This window comes from Scleropages formosus, chromosome 19, assembly GCF_900964775.1.
Source record: "Scleropages formosus chromosome 19, fSclFor1.1, whole genome shotgun sequence".
Lineage (NCBI taxonomy): Eukaryota > Metazoa > Chordata > Actinopteri > Osteoglossiformes > Osteoglossidae > Scleropages > Scleropages formosus.
Genome location: NC_041824.1, coordinates 23,712,666 through 23,723,459, shown reverse-complemented (window position 1 = coordinate 23,723,459; position 10,794 = coordinate 23,712,666).

Here is a 10,794-nt window from a genome sequence, read left to right as displayed (position 1 = left end):
AGGAAGACTTTGGGTCGGCCTCAAAGAGATTCTGGCAAACCGTCCGGCGACTCAGAGGGGGGAAGCAGTGTTCTGCCAACACTGTTTACAGTGGAAGTGGTGCACTGCTGACCTCAACTGAGGATGTCCTCGGGCGGTGGAGGGAGTACTTTGAGGATCTCCTCAATCCCTCCGACACGCCTTCCGTAGATGAAGCTGAGGCCGAGTACTCGGAGGGGGACTCGTCCATTACCCTGGCTGAAGTTGCTGAGGTAGTCAAAAAACTCCTCGGTGGCAAGGCTCTGGGGGTGGATGAGATCTGCCCCGAGTTTCTCAAGTCTCTGGATGTTGTGGGGCTGTCTTGGCTGACACGCCTCTGCAGCATCGCATGGAGTTCGGGGACGGTGCCTCTGGACTGGCAGACCGGGGTGGTGGTCCCTCTTTTTAAGAAGGGGGACAGGAGATTGTGTTCCAACTATAGGCGGATCACACTCCTTAGCCTCCCTGGGAAAGTCTATGCCAGGGTGCTGGAGAGGAGAATCCGACCGATAGTCGAACCTCGGACCCAGGAGGAGCAATGCGGTTTTCTCCCTGGCTGTGGAGCACTGGACCAGCTCTATACCCTCACTAGGGTGTTGGAGGGTTCATGGGAGTTTGCCCAACCAGTCCATATGTGCTTTGTGGACCTGGAGAAGGCATTCGACCGTGTCCCTCGTGGCATCCTGTGGGGGGTACTTCGGGATTATGGGGTTCGGGGCTCGTTGCTACGGGCTGTTCGTTCCCTGTATGACCGGAGCAGGAGCTTGGTTCGCATTGCCGGCAGTAAGTCAGACCTGTTCCCGGTGCATGTTGGACTCCGCCAGGGCTGCCCTTTGTCACCGATTCTGTTCATTATCTTTATGGACAGAATTTCTAGGCGCAGCCAGGGAACGGAGGGTGTCTGTTTTGGTGGCCGCAGGATCTCGTCTCTGCTTTTTGCGGACGATGTGGTCCTGTTGGCTTCATTGAATCAAGACTTACAGCGTGCACTGGAGAGGTTTGCAGCCGAGTGCGAAGCGGCGGGGATGAGAATCGGCACCTCCAAATCCGAGACCATGGTCCTCAGTCGGAAAAAGGTGGATTGCCCCCTCCGGGTTAGGGGGAAGCTCCTCCCTCAAGTGGAGGAGTTTAAGTATCTTGGGGTCTTGTTCACGAGTGAGGGAAAAATGGAGCGGCAGGTTGACAGACGGATCGGTGCGGCGTCCGCAGTAATGCGATCATTGTACCGGTCTGTTGTGGTGAAGAAGGAGCTGAGTCGTAAGGCGAAGCTCTCAATTTACTGGTCAATCTGCGTTCCTACCCTCACCTATGGTCATGAACTCTAGATCATGACCGAAAGAATGAGATCATGGATACAAGCGGCAGAAATGAGTTTCCTCCGCAGGGTGGCTGGGCGCACCCTTAGGGATAGGGTGAGGAGCTCAGTCACCCGGGAGGAGCTCGGAGTAGAGCAGCTGCTCCTCCGCATCGAGAGGAGCCAGTTGAGGTGGCTCGGGCATTTGTTCCGGATGCCTCCTGGACGCCTCCCTGGGGAGGTGTTCCGGGCATGTCCCACTGGGAGGAGGCCTCGGGGCAGACCCAGGACACGTTGGAGAGACTACGTCTCCCGGCTGGCCTGGGAACGCCTTGGGGTTCCCCCAGAGGAGCTGGAGGAGGTTTGCGGGAAGAGGGAAGTCTGGGGGGCTCTGCTTAGACTACTGCCCCTGCGACCCGGTCCTGGATAAGCGGAGGAAGATGGATGGATGGATGTACAGGATGGATCCAATCAAGTGCATGTCTGCAGGCTACAAATGATGGAGTGACTGTAAAATAAACATGGGAAATAGGTAATACAGGTGGTCCCCAATGTCACGCAGAGGTGTGTATTAGGCGCATTACATGCATTTTCTACTTACGATATTTTCGACTTATGATAGGTTTCGGGGAACGTAACCCCATCGTAAATCGGGAACCACCTGTATAAATGAAATGAATATAAAGATGATATTTAGGTTAATTTATTCAAGTCCTCACCATTTCAGTGGTCATGAAAGGCCCATTGTTTTTTACAGTAAATCTCATTGAAAACTCTTCGCCTTCCCTGAGCGGAATCTGGCTTTGTGTTCCATGAAGGCCTTTGGCAACATGCTGAAATGGAGAAAAAAAATGGGAAAAAGCCACAAAACTCACAGAACCCAGATTGGTGAATTAACAGAACTCTGATCTTATTTAAATGAATTCGATATATGACAAAAATGGTATTATAATGTTAAATAATAGAGCGTTGAATGAAATTAGTTTATGAAGGGTGTGATTTGTTCGTTGTATAACTCTTATTCCAAAAAGTAAGATATTCTAAGAAGTCAAAGCTGAAATGTATTAACTGATTCAATAAACCAAATCATCAACCCATCCATTCTACTAATAATTTTATTAAAATATGTAATTTTTTTAAAAAATGTAACCCTATTTAAAAAGAGGGTCTTTATAAAGATTGGATAAAGTAGATTAGAGACCACTTTTCATACACGTTGAATGTGACCAGCTTGTTTCATTTGTTGTATTTGTGTTTGTTGAATATGCTGCCCACACGTACACTTGGTAGGCAGAGATGTTTCACTCGTGATATACAGTATGTACTGAAATTTGGGTCAAAGCAGAATTACGCTTTACTGCTAGAAAACACAGGACGTATTGTCCTTGAATAGGATTTCTGACTTGGTCATTGTGGTTAATCCTTGAATGCACCGAAGAAATCAAATAGACATCTTGATGTTTTGTTTTCCTCCAGCAGCCACAATGTCACGGATGACCTTTTCCAGATTCAGTAGATGGTATCCCAGAAATAATCCTAGAGGGATTATTGACCGAAAGGCTCTTGTTCTGCATAGTATCTGAAATAGGGTGAGATTTTCTGCTCCTTTTTCCATGGTCTCCTCCTTCTGCTAGGAAGCCTGTGTGACTCTGTTCCCAAAACCTGCACTAACTATGTCTGCCAGCACCTGGGACCCAAAGGAGGCTTTGCTTGGAGAATGCCTGGTGCCGTGTTCCGGGATCAGCTTCCAAGTGCTGACTTGGGCTTAGTGTTTTATAATTGGTTTGGTTGGCGTCAGAAGGAGCAGCTCCTTCACAGCTCAGCGCCGTTCTGCCCAGTTCCACATTATTGTCTGAACCCACACGGGAAGCTCAGCGCCATACAGGCTCCACGTCCCCCTCTGTGTCTACAACTGTCTACCATGCTTGTCGTAACTCGTTTTTGTTACTGACCCCCACTGTCTTTTTCATTACGCAACGAACATGCAAGCCTTGTTTTCAAAACATAAATAAATAAATAAAACAGCTAATTTTTGGTCTTTTCAGGTGGCAAACTTTGGCACTGAGTTCGAGTCATTATCTGAATACGTGCAGAACATGTACAAATGTTGCTGGAGGAGGTGAGCGTTGTATTTATTGCAGAAAATAATTGGACGACAGAAACTCATTGGGAAACATCTCGTGTTGGATTTATTTCCCTTAATTTCCCACAGTGGCTTTGCTTGAAAGCATTTGGAGGCGTATTGCTGAAAGCACAACTGACTTTTCTCCCTTTTTCATGTTCATGCAGTTTGCACTACACCACACTGCGTACCTGTGAGTTTGCTCAAGTGCTTTAGGGTCTGAACACAACGTATCAAAGGAAATTGGTTTCTGTACGACAATGTGCCCCCTGTCAATCGTGATGAATATTTCACATCGGAGCCCGGAAACTTTTACGTGACGATAATAATAATGCTACACTGTTTTAGTGCTAGAATTACACCATTAGATAAAATACACAATGAGAGACAACTGCAGGAATCATGCAAAAAGTTTCCAGAGGGTCTCGCTGTGTATGTTACCGCAGCACAGAAGAACCGTGCATATGCTACACATCCTAATTGTGTGTAAATGTTCTAATAGTTTATCTATGATATTCATCATAAAATGGATTATTTACACAACTTTTTCAGCAAATATATTTTAGGAAAGCCCTCCTTTCATCTCAGCTGATGTTAGTAAGGGAGGTAATTAAGAGCAAATGATTTGTTCTTTCTCTGTATGCTGTGGTACCATCCAGCAAAGTGTCACAACTGCACTCCTGGCTAAAGTCATAATTGTTCTCTATGCTGGAAAACAGAAGCAAAGTACAGTAGAAGGGCTACATTCATAAGCACATAAATCACTTCCTGATAATAAGGAGGGAAACAGCCTTAAGGTAGTGCTGTATTCCCAATGTAATATCCGGCATATGTTATGGGGCTTAATTTAAACAACATACCTGGAAATTAGGACATCTTTAAATATTTAATAATTTGTTTTCCGATGACTCAGACCCTGTGTGTGTCCCTGCAGGACCAAAGGCAGGAAAATACAGTGTTCATGCTGAAACCGTGATGTATTTTACAGTTATATGAGAAAGTACACACAGAAGATGTCTACTTGGACTGCATATGGAAAGTCTACAAAACCTTTTTGAAACTTCAGCTTTTGTTTGTGTAAATCAGATCATGTCAGTCCTTTTGTGTATTTAATGAGGTCTTGTAACCAATAATATTTAAGTAAATAACAAATTGCATATTTTTAATTTTAGTGATATGAGAAAGGACACCTTCAATAAAATGGGTTGTTAGTGGTTCTAGGTGGAATTCCAAATCACATACAAAATGGTAATACACTGATCTGGAGTCTATGTGTGGGTACTTGAGGGCTGGTATGCCACAGATGTCCTCAAAATCAATGGTAAAAATGTACTGTTGTATTTGTTTGTTTGAACTAAAAGCGAAGAGAGGTACCTATGACGTGGCTGAACTTGCGGTTTAGTTGATTGCCAAACTCGATATCTTTAGTCAGAACATTTTGGTGTCAGTTGAGGTAACATAGTCAATGCATAGAGAATGAAAGAAGGGTAAGTGGAAAAAGAGTGTTTTTATAGGTTTGTACTGTATCCCCAGTGGATGGAGGGTCGTGATTGGTTGATCGGTTTGCCACTAACATTGTCCCTTGGTTGTTGACTGGGGTTCTAGTTGTGTTGACCCTACCTGTCCTGGGCTTTTAATTTTGTGTTCGGTATTTGTGTCCTACCATAGTCCTGCTCTCCAGTGGGTCTGGGGTTTGAATCCCGCTTGGGGTGCCTTGCGGCGGACTTGCGTCCCTCCCTGGGTGTGTCTCCTCCCCCCACAGCCTTACGCCTTGTGTTGCCGAGTTAGGCTCTAGTTTGATGTGACCCCACTTGGGACAAGTGGTTTCAGACATTGTTTGGTTGGTTTTTGTGTCCTGACAGCTCCTTGTGGTATAGAGCCCAGGCAGGTGGGAGAGATGGGACATGTAATACAAGTCAAAAACTTTGTGTTAGCTCAGATCACACAAAGACTCAGTTAAGTTCTTTCAACATGGAGAAATTAAATTTTCCAATTTAAATTTAACTTGAAATTGAAATTTTCAGTTTGAAATTTAACTTTCTGAAAAAAGTTTTTCAATGAAAAATTCTGGAAAAAATATAGGGCACAAATACCTTTTTCAGAAGCTGTCTTCATATTTAGATACTTGGACAATGTAATGTAGTTCTATTTTTCTGATACCTCTAACAACAGCAACAACAACGAAAACAACAACAATAATAAGAATGGTTGATCCCACAGTAATCAAATCAATCTGTGATTGAGAGCATGCAGAATTCAAGCAAAGGTATTAATAACATGATCAAATGACCATGACCCCTTATGAATGCCTGTGAGCAACTGCTCACTCTAGCTTACAATTTATGAAATAATTAATGATTAAAAAGGTAATAGACTAAATTAGTTCTAAAAGCCAAAATGCACACAGCTGAAATGATCCTTTAATTGGCATCATTAAGTTAAATTAATCATCAGTGTATACTCTCACGGAAATGTTTACAAAACAAGATTTTCTTTTCTTTTTTTTTGCCACCACTTCTTTGGTTTTTTTTTGTATCCTCATGCTGCTCCTCAGGAAGCCATAATGACACTGAAGCCCTTGGTTTCTGAGGAGATTTTGGGGCTTAGCAAACCTGCCACTTTTTCGGCTCCCTTGTGATCCAAATGCTACGTATCGTGGACACGGGTTGCCAAGGCTGTTTAATTAAATTCAGATTGCTGATGACAACACTCAACACTCTTGGAATCCCTTAAGATTTCCAAGCTAGTAACAATTTACCAGCTGCAGAGTGATACACATTTATTTCATATTGTAAATTGCATTTATTCCAAAGACAAAAAAGTTGAAAATGACAAACATTTGCACCTAAATTCAGGCTTTTCTTGGCTTCTCTGCACAGTGTTGTGTGGTCTGGCAAGTGTAAAACAGTATGGATTGCTCAATTATGAAGGAGAAGCAGATATGAAAATCACAGTAGTAAATCAAAGTACAGTGCGCTCTGTACGTTATGTACGCTAACGTGTGTCGGCAATACTAATCTCTCTGCCTTATAATGTCTTTCCAGCCCCCCAGTATATGCCATGGAGAAAAGCCATGCAGGTGCTCTTGAGTGAGCAAGGGAAGGATGTATCACCCCACTGCCAAACGCCCAGTTCAACCCCTTAACCAAAGCTAAAGCCATTCAGAAGAGCAGTTTTCCGGAGAACTTCACACATGTCAGAAGAATAAAGTGTTCGGAGCCTCTGAAAATTAGACCTCATCAAGCAATTTGAAGTTAAAACCAATTTGGGGTGCATGTTCACTTTAGTGAAGCAATTGTAGTGGTCGCCTGCATCTTTGTGCCTTAGTTGATCAGCTCTTGAAGCTGGCGGTGGAGTTTAAATCCCATTTAAAATGTATTAGGATTATCAGTGGAAATTCTGCTAATGGATACACATTTTTTCCATCTAACTTAAAAGCTGAGATTGCAGTCCTTTTAGGATACTGTACTGGGTGGGTTTTTGTAAACAGTGACATGTCACTCTAATTGGTTTCTGGATCAGCCGCGTAACAGGATGTGAAAACTTTTCAATTAATTGGCCCATCGAAATTTAATTAACATTGTGGTGTTTGTCTTTGACTATCAGCCATTAGAGACCACAAATATAATCCAACTACCAAGGTAAAATGCAGTTGGTCATCTTCCCAGAATCTCAGCAGTATGATGCTTGATAAAATTTCATAGTATATCCAAGGACTGGTAATTAATTAATAAAAGTTTATTTAGTAGAGTACATTTTTATGAACTGCTGTAGTTCTCACAAAGTGGTTTCCATAACTGATTTTGCAGAGGGAGTCTAGAGGAAAAAAACTGAATTATTGTCCTTTGACCTCATGCGCGTTAGGCAGTCAATAACATCTTCTCAAAAAGATGACATATAAACTTTACACCTTAGCGCAATTGTATCAGTGTCTCAAGTACAGTCCTCATTACCTTTACTTTCTTTCCGCTTGGTTTCACAGTGCAGGCAATTTGCCCCACATGAAGTCTTTAGTCTCCTTGTTCTGCAACTGCATTAGTTTCGCAGGAGTTCCACTGCCATCCGAGTGGCCCAGGAGGTCAGGAGGTCTTAAAATTATTACCTCTCTGCATGGCACCGGGGGCTGCAGAGGGTATAAATACCCATGCTGATCAGTCCTGTGGCCCTGAGGCTGTTCTGAATACAACTACTCATCGTGATCCTGGTCACGGCACCAAGGCTGAATGTTCAAACTGCTGATTTGTGGAAGACCATTATGAGGGTCACAAGAACAATGCAGATACCAGAAAGTACTCAACAGATTAGATAAATTGAGAAGGTAGATTGAGAAAGAGATCGTGTGTGCCCCTCTCTGATGGACGGCGTATAAAACTTGTAATCACAGCAACGTTGTTTTAAATCATTTAAACCAGTCCTTAATAAGTGAAAACACCACCTAGTTCGCCTTCAAAAAGTTTTGTGAGGGTCTTCCTCTGCCAGGGTGACCCACTCATCCTCTGACCTCCCAGACCTCCAGATTTAAGTCCCAGCAGTAACAGTAGATCCCCACAACATCATCCCATTGTGGAAGATGTGAAACACACCAGAAGAAACACAGTAAAACAGAGTGACCTTTCAGCGCAGACTCGGGGCAGGAGGACAGGGCCTGATCGCATGACTCATCCTGTCCCACTCTGCTGAAAACAAACCTCTGCTTTTTCACGCAACCACAGACACTTAAGCCCACTGTCCTTTACGGATGATGGAAGTCACTGCAAATAAAGCTGCAAGAAGGAAAATCAATAAGAGGAAACTGAATGGGTTTTTGGTCCATTGACAATAAAGCAAAGAGGACAGTGGAGCTTTTCTTCTTAACACCTGAATCGATGCTTGATGAACATCAGTGGGATGCGTTGTTGGTCGTACTTCTCGCTCACAGCCCTCTTTTGCGCTTCACATCCTGCACACACAGTACCACAGCTAATGTACCTGAATGCACATTTACACCATGTCTCGCTCTCTGATACTGCAGCGTGCGGTAAATATTGCCCTTTCATTGCAGTGAAGTGGTAAACATTTTGGTCACATGACAGCTTTGAGAGAGAAAGCCATACGTTACCATAAAAAAAAAAAAAAAAGTTTGGTGAAGGTGTTTTGATTTTTCTGTGATTTTTTTTCATTTTGGGAATAGGAAATCAAAAGCCTTCATTATGACACCAGCATGGATTAAAAGCGCAGGCTGTGGGGGAGACATGGGGCAAAGACAGGGATCGGGGCATGTTGACCATTCACAGCCCATGTTGAATTATTAAAGAGTGAAGTCCCTCACCTCATTTCCATACCCAGGTTTAATTCTACAAGCTCCTGACAGGAAACCAGCACAGATGGCTGGATGCCGCAGCAGAGGTGACGAGCATTCACACCGTGTCAAGAGCACTGCTTCATTGGTCCGTTTCTTTCCCTTCTTCTCATCGAGCCCAAAGGAGCTCCTGCAGACCACTAACAAAATGGGTTCCTCCACTGGGGAATCGACAAACAAGGACTCTGTGGGATTCCATTGACCAGGTGGCATTGAAGGTAATGCAGTATGTTCAGGTATGGCCAGTGAACATTGAGTGAACATTGTCCGAAACCCTTTAAAAGAGATAATTTTGGGAATAGAGAAGTTCATTCCTGAGGATCTTAAGTAACAGTCACTGCTACTTTTTAAGTAATCAAACCAATACAGCTTTGATTTATTGCTCCTGAACTCTAAAGTCTTTTCCTTTTAATTAGTTCTCACACACACACACACACACACACACACACACACACACACACACACACACACACACTGGCTGAAGCCGCTTATCCTGAGCGGGGTCGCAGCGAACTGGAGCCTAACCTGGCAACACAGGGCACAGGGTTAGAGGGGGAGGGAACACACCCAGGATGGGATGCTAGTCCATTACAAGGCACTTCAAGCAAGACTCACACCCCAGACCCACCAGAGAGCAAGCCCTTGCCAAACCTGCTGAGCCACAGCCACCACCACCGCCACCGCACCCCCCTCCATTGGTACTTTATTTACTGTTTTTTATTTGTATTATTTTTATGCTGGGAGGGGCGTGTTGGCACAGCGGGTTTGGCCAGGGCCTGCTCTCTGGTGGTTCTGGGGTTCGAGTCCTGCTTGGGATGCCTTGCGATGGACTGGCGTCTTGTCCTGGGTGTGTCCGCTTCCCCTCCAGCCTTGTGCCCTGTGTTGTCATGGTTCGCCACGACCCCGCTTGGGACAAGCAGTCTCAGCAGTGTGTGTGTGTATTGTTACGCTGTAATAAATTCTACAGCCGCACTGCCTTTCAGCTGGTCAGTCCCTGAACACTTACATTTACATGTATTCAATTAGCAGATGCTTTTCTCCAAAGCAACATACATCTCATAGAAAATACAATGTGTTCATTACATTAGGAGAAAGACATGGCAGACGTGTGATTCTTAAGTACAGTCAGTTTGTTTCCACCATATGAACCAATGTTCATCACACAAGTAGACACATAAAACTCAGAATATCGACAATTCCTGATCACCTTCCTACGAATTTTTTTTTTTTTTTGGAGATACCCAAACATTTACATTACATTACAGGAGTAACTGTAAAGGTTTATCTGGGCATCACCTTGAAGTTATAGTGCTTGAACATTTATACATTATATGAACTTAAGAGGTCATGGGCCACGTGAGTCTGGAAGAGGCGAACCACACCGTCCCACATCAGCAGCTTTCTGGGATTTGGCCCTTTCAGCACTGTGAGGATAAAACATCCAATCTGGCTTTATCCTTTTCACCAGGACTGCTTTAGTCACACCATTTCTTACATGGAACACTTTGACTTTCAGAAATCAATAAAAGATGTGGAAGGATTTGGCATTTATAGAGTCTTTGTTGAAGAATATCGGTGTTGTGAAAAAATAAATATAACCTGAACACTGTCCTTGAGTGTAAGTACATCTCTTTGTTTTCCTAGAACACCGCAGCTCTTTCGTGTAAAGTCAGACCTCTGTATTCTAAATACGGGTTTTACACGGCGCTTGTACAAGTATTTCCACATACAGTATATTTTCCACAACTTACAGTCATTTACATCGCTGTCAAAGGTGCGTTTACCAATTTTGTTATGGTTTTCTGTCCAGCTATACAAGGTAGCAGATGGCACTACGGTAATGACCACAGTCCCAACAATACATACATACAGCTGTCATGTCCTACAGGATTGTGCTCATCTTCAACCGTCAGAGTAAATATCCCCCTGGATCAACAAGGGAAACCTTTGTGTTCCTCCTGGGTAAAGAAGTCTTGAATTCAACTTATTTGATTAGATTTCAGCATAAATAAGAACAACACA